The sequence below is a fragment of the Cebus imitator genome, unplaced genomic scaffold (genome assembly GCF_001604975.1).
Source record: "Cebus imitator isolate Cc_AM_T3 unplaced genomic scaffold, Cebus_imitator-1.0 Scaffold170, whole genome shotgun sequence".
NCBI lineage: Eukaryota > Metazoa > Chordata > Mammalia > Primates > Cebidae > Cebus > Cebus imitator.
Genome location: NW_016107485.1, coordinates 1,341,179 through 1,349,116, shown reverse-complemented (window position 1 = coordinate 1,349,116; position 7,938 = coordinate 1,341,179). Strand labels below are relative to the sequence as shown.

The window sequence follows — 7,938 nt, the reverse complement described above, 5'->3', positions numbered from 1 at the left end:
GGCCAGTGAGGATCATGGGTTAGGGGAGAGCTTTTCGGGGGAAGGGCCAATGGCGTGCGTGTGGTGTGGAGTTGAAGAGTTTATGCTTCGAAGTTCGGCTGTTGAGCCCACTTGGATATACCTGAACCTGAGTGTTCGCCTCCCTCTGCCTTTTCCTCTTCTGACCTTCACCCTTTCGCGATCATAGCACTTCGCTCTTGCCTTCTCCACGCCGCGCCCAGACCTGTCACCTGAGCCTGGGTGTAAGGCAGAGCAGACAAGAATTTCCCGGATCCAGGGCAAGAGTGTCAGATTATAGGCTTTTTGTTTTACTTTGCTTTTCCCATTAATGAAACAAAAGCCCGTTTCAAATCATTCTAGGCCTCCCAGTAAAACTATGAAAACCATACTTTCCTCTTTCCCTTTAATGCATTACTATCAAAAAGATTACCTTCCAGTACTCCTTGCTTGAGAGCCAGAGCCCCAGCCACACAGGAGGGCCTGGAGAGCAAATTCAAGGACATGCCCAGGAGCCCAGCCAGCTGGGAAATCAAATAAATAACAGTTCATTCATCCATTTATTAACCCAGCAAACATTTATTAACTGTCTACCTGAGCCCTGCACTGTGGGGATACAGAGGTGAACAAAGCTCTTGTGATGCTTATATTCTAGTGGGGGTGGTGACAGCAAACAAATGACGCGGGGAATGGACAACATCACTGGGAAGCATTTTCCAGGCAGGGAGAACAGGAATTGCAAAAGCTTTGAGGCGGGATCATGCTTGCTATGTGGCCACAGCAGGGAAGCCAGTGAAGCTGGAGTGGAGTGAGGAAGACAGCAGGGGGGCCCATGTGGATGAGGACAGCTTCTCTCCTCCTAGGACTTTCCTCACAACTTGGACCTGACCCCAGAGTGCAATTAGGGGCAGGAAAGTTGGGTAGCAGGCTGAGAGTGTCTAAAGGACTCTACATTATCCTTTATTTATTTTTATTTATTTATTTATTTTTACGGTGCGCTACACTTTCAGAGAAACTTCTCTAGTAACAAACTATAGAAATGATCCCTGAAAGTATAGTCTTTTTTTTTTAATTTATTTTTTTTAAAGATGGGGTTTCTCCATGATGGCCAGGCTGGTCTTGAACTCCTGACCTCAGGTGATCCACCCACCTCGGCCTCCCAAAGTGCTAGGATTACAGGTGTGAGCCACCGCACCCGGCCTTTATCCTTGGAATAATTTAGGTATTTGGTGCCAGTGAACTCTGATTTCTGTGTCTTGGTGAAATATGAGTTGGCTTTCATCCAGTGACATAGACTTATTGACAACTCCTTTCCTGGACTACTTGTGTCTGGAGTAATTTTGCAACAGGCCAGTGTAAGTTGCAGGGTGTAGCCCAAAAGCCAGCCAGCTGACAGTTGCTTAAAGGCATTAGTCACAGTTGTAATTCCAAAAATGCATGATTCGCTGTGAAGTGCTGCTCCCTTAAGGCAAGAGATTTATACTATTATCTATATTTTAAGTGGTTTAATATGTTTACCATGTTTACCAAGAAGTTATTTACTTCGGAAGATTGCATATGATGAAAATTTGTAATAATTTCTAATTTTGAATATAAAAAGGCTTTTTATATTCAAAGTTTTTATATTCACAGTTTTTATTCCAGGACAATCGGTATTTCCCCCACCTCTGCTAAGTAAATATTCGAGAGATTTTTTTTTTTTTTTTTTTTTGAGACGGAGTTTCGCTCTTGTTACCCAGGCTGGAGTGCAATGGCGCGATCTCGGCTCACCGCAACATCCGCCTCCTGGGTTCAGGCAATTCTCCTGCCTCAGCCTCCTGAGTAGCTGGGATTACAGGCACGCGCCACCATGCCCAGCTAATTTTTTGTATTTTTAGTAGAGACGGGGTTTCACCATGTTTACCAGGATGGTCTCGATCTCTTGACCTCGTGATCCACCCGCCTCGGCCTCCCAAAGTGCTGGGATTACAGGCTTGAGCCACCGTGCCCAGCCCGACAGATGTTTAAATAATACCGGTTTGAAGGGATGTCAACTCATTAGTCTGACCAGGGTGCCACGGCCCAGTTGGCTCTTACCTGGCGACACACATCGATATCACCTGAACCAATTGGAGAACTCAGCTGTGAGTGAGCTTGCTTGGTGTCTAAATGTGTGCTTGGCTGTCCCCCTATAAGTGGTCTTCCTTGGCCTGCATTACCTCTCTTGGCTTGCTTTAGGGGCTGAAATGGCACTGACACGCTTGAGACAGGATTGCAGTTTCCTTCCCCTAACCGTGGGATCGTATCCCCTCTGCAGGACTACGGATAGTACAGGAGTAGGAGATGAGTAGGAAATGGGATGAGGGGAGTTGTAAGAGGTATCATAAGTCACAGTTAATGGAGGGGAAAGCTTAAGTGCTCAGTAAATGTAGGGCAACACGGAAGAGGGGAGTGGTGCTGAGGTAGTGAGGAGGAGGAGCTGAGACTCAGAGTGGAGAAGGTGCCTGGAGGCTGGCAGGCATTGAGGTCCTCTGGGTCTGATCAGGCAGTCCCAGCTCCAGCCCGTCCCCTGGCCCCTCCCCGCTGCTGGCCAGAGTCACACATGTGTTTTCCTGTTTTCCATTTCGGTCCCCGTCACCCTTTGCTTTTTCTGTTTCTCAGAGTCAACAGCTGCTGCAGCGGGAGCCATACCCTTGGTTCTCCTAACTAGTACCTTCCCCTCTCCTGAGCTGGTAGCCCCTCCTCCCTGCACCTGCCCAAAGATCACTGGACCGGTAAGAGTCGGGAGAGGAGGAACAATGGGTGAGAGGGGAAGTGCAGGAGGAGGATGGAGCCAGTGCTAAAACTCGACTGAATGGTGACCTAAGAGCCTCCTGTTTCTTGGTCCCAACCCTGTCCCTTCCTGGGCTAAAACTTCTGCCCAGAGGCTTCAGCCCTTTGTTAATGGAAACCCTGGCCACAGGAGTAAACAATTTCTTTCTTGTTTCCCTTTTTTTTTTTTTCTTTTTAAAGGGACTGTCTTAGCCACAGTGGAATATAGAAAGACAGAGAACTAGGGTGGGAGGGGCTGAGCTAGCTTGGAGTGATGGGGAAATCCAGTCATGCCAGAGTGTATCTGTTTTCTGTTTCTGTTGTTAGGGGAGGCAGCGCAGACTGGTTGGAGCCAGGAAGAGACGTGGGGTCTCTGGGAGAGAAAGTGTATTCTTACAGTAGTTCCCTGAGCTTGGCTGAGGAGCCAAGACCCCAAATTATGTGCTAGCACCTGGAGGAAGTGTGTTTTGGTGTTGCCATTTGGGGGTGAGGTTAGGGTGAGGGGGTTCCATTGGCTGCTCTGCCCGGCACTACAGGCACTGCATATTGGGTACCCTGCTGCCTGTTTCTGAATCAAATTTCTTCCACAGCCTGTAGGATGAGAGTGATGTTTTGTAATCTTTACTGGGTCCTCAGAGATGAATGCATCTCAGACAGGGAAGGACGACAAGGGCTGCTGTTATCTTACAGGGTTTCTTATATAAAACTTAGGGTAGGCCAGGCACGGTGGCTCACACCTGTAATCCCAGCATTTTGGGAGGCTGAAGTGGGCAGATCATGAGGTCAGGAGTTCAAGACCAGCCTGACCAACATGGTGAAACTCCCGTCTCTACTAAAAATACAAAAATTAGCTGGCGCAGTGGTGGGTACCTGTAATCCCAGCTACTCAGGAGGCTGAGGCAGGAGAATCACTTGAACCCAGGAGGCAGAGGTTGCAGTGAGCAGAGATCGCGCCACTGCACTCCAGCCTGGGGGACAAAGCAAAACTCTGTCTTGGGGGAAAAAAGAGCCCCTTTTTCTGCCCTGGGGTAGAAGAGCCCCTTTGGGAGGGCCTATTGGTGCTGCTGGTCCCAGGCGACCTGAATGGTGGAAGCATTACCCCAAGACCCAGGGTCTTAGGAAGAAATGTGAGTGCCAAAGATGGTGCCTTCTTGTGCAGGGTGCTAGGTAGTGGTTGAAAAAAGAAGGGGCGGGGTTCAAAATCTCCATGAATGGCAGCCTCCCTTGCCTAGTTTGCATGGGCAGACTGAAGTAGGCTAGAGTCCACACATAGTACTTCCTGGTGCTACCACTAGGGTGTGCTGTTTGCTGGAATGTGGGTTTTACCCCTAGCAGATTTCTGTCTCAAGATCCCATGGAGAGGACTTTACTTTTTAGATGCTATCAGTCAGGAATGAAACCTTGTACACTTCTCTCCCCATTCCCCCTGACAGTTTTCCCTTCCTTTGTCACTCCTTCCTTCTTTTCTTTTACGTCATATTAAGACACATGCCCACCCCTTGGTGCCAGTGAATTTGGTCTTAAAAGGGCAAGCATGGTGATGTGTTTGTGTGTGTTTTTGTTTGCTTTAGAAGTGGGCACCCTAGCAATAGCAGTACTGCCAAGAGGACTTGTAATCGCCTCTTATCCCTGCAAAGAATGAGAAAGGGGAGGGGCAGCCAGGAAGGAGATGAACAAACTTTGCTGGAGCCTTTAGCCTAGGCTACAGGCTGAAGGATGACAGAGGCTTTCTTTTTAAGCTAGTCTGATTACATCTTCCCCCAGGTAATTCATGTAGATAATTCCTGTCGGCTGGGCTTGGTGACTCATGCCTGTAATCCCATTGCTTTGGAGGCAGAAGCAGGTGGATCACTTGAGGTCAGGAGTTCAAGACTGGGCTGGCCAACATGGCAAAATCCCGTCTCTATTAAAAATGCAAAAATTAGGCCAGGCACGGTAGCTTATGCTTGTAATGTCTGTAATTCTAGCACTTGGGGATGCTGAGGTGGGCGGATTGCCTGAGTTTAGGAGTTCAAGACCATCTTGGTCAACATGGTGAAACCCCAACTCTACTAAAAATACAATAAATTAGTTGGGTGTAGTGGTGTGCAGCTGTAATCCCAGCTACTCAGGAGGCTGAGGCAGGAGAGTTGCTTGAACCTGGGAGGCGAAGGTTGCAGTGAGCAGAGATCATGCCACTGCATTCAGCCTGGGTGACAGGGTGAGATTCTGTCTCAAAATAAATAAAAAATAAAATAAAATAAAAATACTAAAATAAAAACACGAATACTAGCCACGTGTAATCCTACTTACTCAGGAGGCTGATGCATGAGAATCACTTGAACCAGGAGGTTACAGTGAGTTGAGATTGTGCCACTGCACTCCAGCCTGGGTGGCAGAGTAAGACCCTGTCTCAAAAAAATAATATAAAAGGAAGGCCTAGAGACTAGGGCAGGTCAGGGGATGGGGAGATGGAGAGATAGTATACCTGCGTGATTAAGAGTATATGAGCTCTGGTGGTTCCATCAGATAATGTGCTTAAGTGCTTAGCAGTATGTCTGGCCCAGGTATTGCCCAATAGCAATTACTATTACAGAAGCATTTTGGAGAAAAGGATAGTTTCCTCCAGAAGGATTTCAGATCATCGTGAGCCTGTCTTGGGAGAAGCATGATCTCTGGGAAGGCTAACACCAGAATCCTCCTCCTAATTTAAAAATTTAAAGAGCTAGAATGGAAGGATGTAGGGTAGAGATGTCGCTCAGAGATATTTCGATCTCTATTCTCTGTTTGTAGAATAACTAAAGAGGATTAGAACAGGTGTGACAAGGGACAGACAGTTGGATTTCAGAATGGATAGGGTCTATTTCTGTTGGTAAAAGAGATGCAGAATACCAGATTTAAAGTAAACAAGATAGTAAAGAATAAATACAGAATAAACTATGTGATTTCAAAAAAATGCTCAGCTTCTTCTGCCTGTTCTGGGCCTGTCTGTCCAACAGAATTCAGTGAAATCTGATTTCCTCGTATTTTTAGGAAAGCAGAATAACCTTGTATTTGGGAAAGGTGTTTATAGGAATTTATGCTCATCCCAAAGATCTTGGTATGTTTTCTCAAGGATGAAAGGGCACATGGGTCTGGTGGGGATGCAGTTGGAGATTTGATCTCTTGACTGTGTTTCTTCTTCTTCTTTTTTTTTTTTTTAAGATGGGGTTTCATCATGATGGCCAGGCTGGTCTTGAACTCCTGACCTCAGGTGATCCACCCACCTTGGCCTCTCAAAGTGCTAGGATTACAGGCGTGAGCCACAGCGCCTGGCCTGACTGTGTTTCTTTTTAAGTAGTCTGAGGCTCAGACTTTGAGGTAGTGGCTCAGGTTTGGAGGCAAATCCCCAGTCTCTCTTTGCATGGGGAAGTGTGCAGAGTTCTCTTACAATGCCCAGTCACACTTCCTGTAATCTCAGCATGGGAACAAGCCTTTGTGTCACACTGTGCAACCTTCCTCCCTTTCTTAAATGTTTGGGGTGAGAGAGAAGAGAGGCTAGGGTGGGGCGTGGAGAACACAGAGAGAGAGGGAGAGTGCCGTGTATTCCTTCCCGGCTGCTGACCTGTCCTCAGCTAACTGGCCTGGGACAGTTTCCTCAGGGTTACAGAAACTGCACCCAGCTGACTATCCTTTCTTCTGGGCCCCCAGTCCCAGAGCATAGCTGACAAAGGAGATTCCTGAGAGAGCGCCTTCTTATCACAGAAAGTGCTGAGCCAAGAGCTCCTAGCTGCCCCTTTTGCAGATGTGAAGAGTCAGTGAACCTTGGACCCAGATGGTTGCTTAATACTCCTTTCCCCCTCCCTCATCTCTTCCTTTGTGGGCTGCCTTGCCTCCTCCACCCTTCTTGCTTAAATCCATAGGCATTTGTTTGACCTTTCCTTTTACCGCTGGCTGGAAAGGAGGAGCGTCTGACCACAGATCCTGGAAGGCATTTCTCTCCCTGACTGCTGCTGGCACTGCCGTGAGAACCTGCTTATATCCAGGACCAAGAAGTGAATGTGCGTTCTACCCTCTCCTCTCATTCCTGCTCACCTTGCTTACCCTCCTCTTTGCTGCTCTGCAGTGTCTAATCGCTTCGTCTCCTGAGTGCCTTGCCCTAATATCTCTCCATTGCTTGACTAGCCTCTCCTGTTTTCCTCTCAGCTGCCTCCTGCTCAGTGTTTTCCTGCATGAGCTGCCTGGCTACAGCTGTGTGCCTGCGTTGGCTTTGGGTGGTGTCTCTCCAGCAGCAACTCTGGTGTAAGAATGGCTATCAGCTGCCTCCAATCATCTCTAGGTTTCACTGTACATTGGATCACCTTTCTCTCATTCATACTTTTTTGGGTGATTTAAGGATGCTGATGTGAGGGATCTGATAGCAGGAGGCTTGGAATACCAGAGACTGGGAAAGGTATCTGGGAAAGGAAAAGCAAGGAAAAGAGAATAACTGGTCTTCTTTCAGGGTGAGGTGGGTCTACTTGGGCTTTGCCGGGGCTGAACACTCCAGCTAAGGGTTAAGGGATGCTCCTTGGGCAGGAGGATGGTTGTGGGTTTCCAGCAGATTTCTAAAGGCTTTAGGTTTGTCACACGTAGAGTCCTTGGGAAAAAGAGTAGGTTGTGAGGTGCTCCCACAGATTAGTTGCTTGTAAGGTTGGTTCCTAATGTTGTATCTCAGCACAGGTGATTGCTGAAGCTGAAATTGGAGGGAAGATGGGTTTTGGATAAGGCTGAAAACTCAGGCTCAAGCCATTATGATTTTTTTCTGGGAGCTGCCACACTGCCCCCATGCCTGTCTTGTATCATAGCAGGCTCAAAGAGAACCAAGATTTAGTTTTCTATTTGGTGAGTTGGGTGGGCAGCAATATCCTAATGATGAGAGACAGCTGCTTTCTTTCTGGGGAATGAGTGAGTGCCTTCTCTTAAAAATTCAAGTTGAGGGCCGGGCGCGGTGGCTCAAGCCTGTAATCCCAGCACTTTGGGAGGCCGAGGTGGGTGGATCACAAGGTCAAGAGATCAAGACCATCCTGGTAAACATGGTGAAACCCCGTCTCTACTAAAACTACAAAAAATTAGCTGGGCATGGTGGCGCGTGCCTGTAGTCCCAGCTACTCAGGAGGCTGAGGCAGGAGAATTGCCTGAACCCAGGAGGCG

The 7,938-nt window shown here is 47.9% G+C and overlaps 1 protein-coding gene and 1 pseudogene across 8 annotated transcripts in view; one reads left to right on the top strand and one right to left on the bottom strand.

The window, feature by feature from the left end:
- Positions 1 to 981: 981 nt before the first annotated feature.
- Positions 982 to 1,059, bottom strand: LOC119473630 (annotated as a pseudogene).
- Positions 1,060 to 2,000: 941 nt separating this feature from the next.
- The window catches only part of SLC7A7 (solute carrier family 7 member 7), a 44,911-nt gene continuing 38,973 nt past the window's right edge, over positions 2,001 to 7,938 (top strand). The window contains exons 1-3 of one of the 8 annotated variants that reach the window (XM_017544614.2): positions 2,002 to 2,120; positions 2,638 to 2,750; positions 6,669 to 6,800. The gene's annotated coding sequence lies outside the window, so the exon portion shown is untranslated. Of the gene's footprint in view, positions 2,121 to 2,637; positions 2,751 to 6,055; positions 6,807 to 6,944; positions 7,048 to 7,938 lie in introns of those variants that run through there. The other 7 variants (XM_017544616.2, XM_017544620.2, XM_017544617.2 and 4 more) reach the window with 7 other exon arrangements.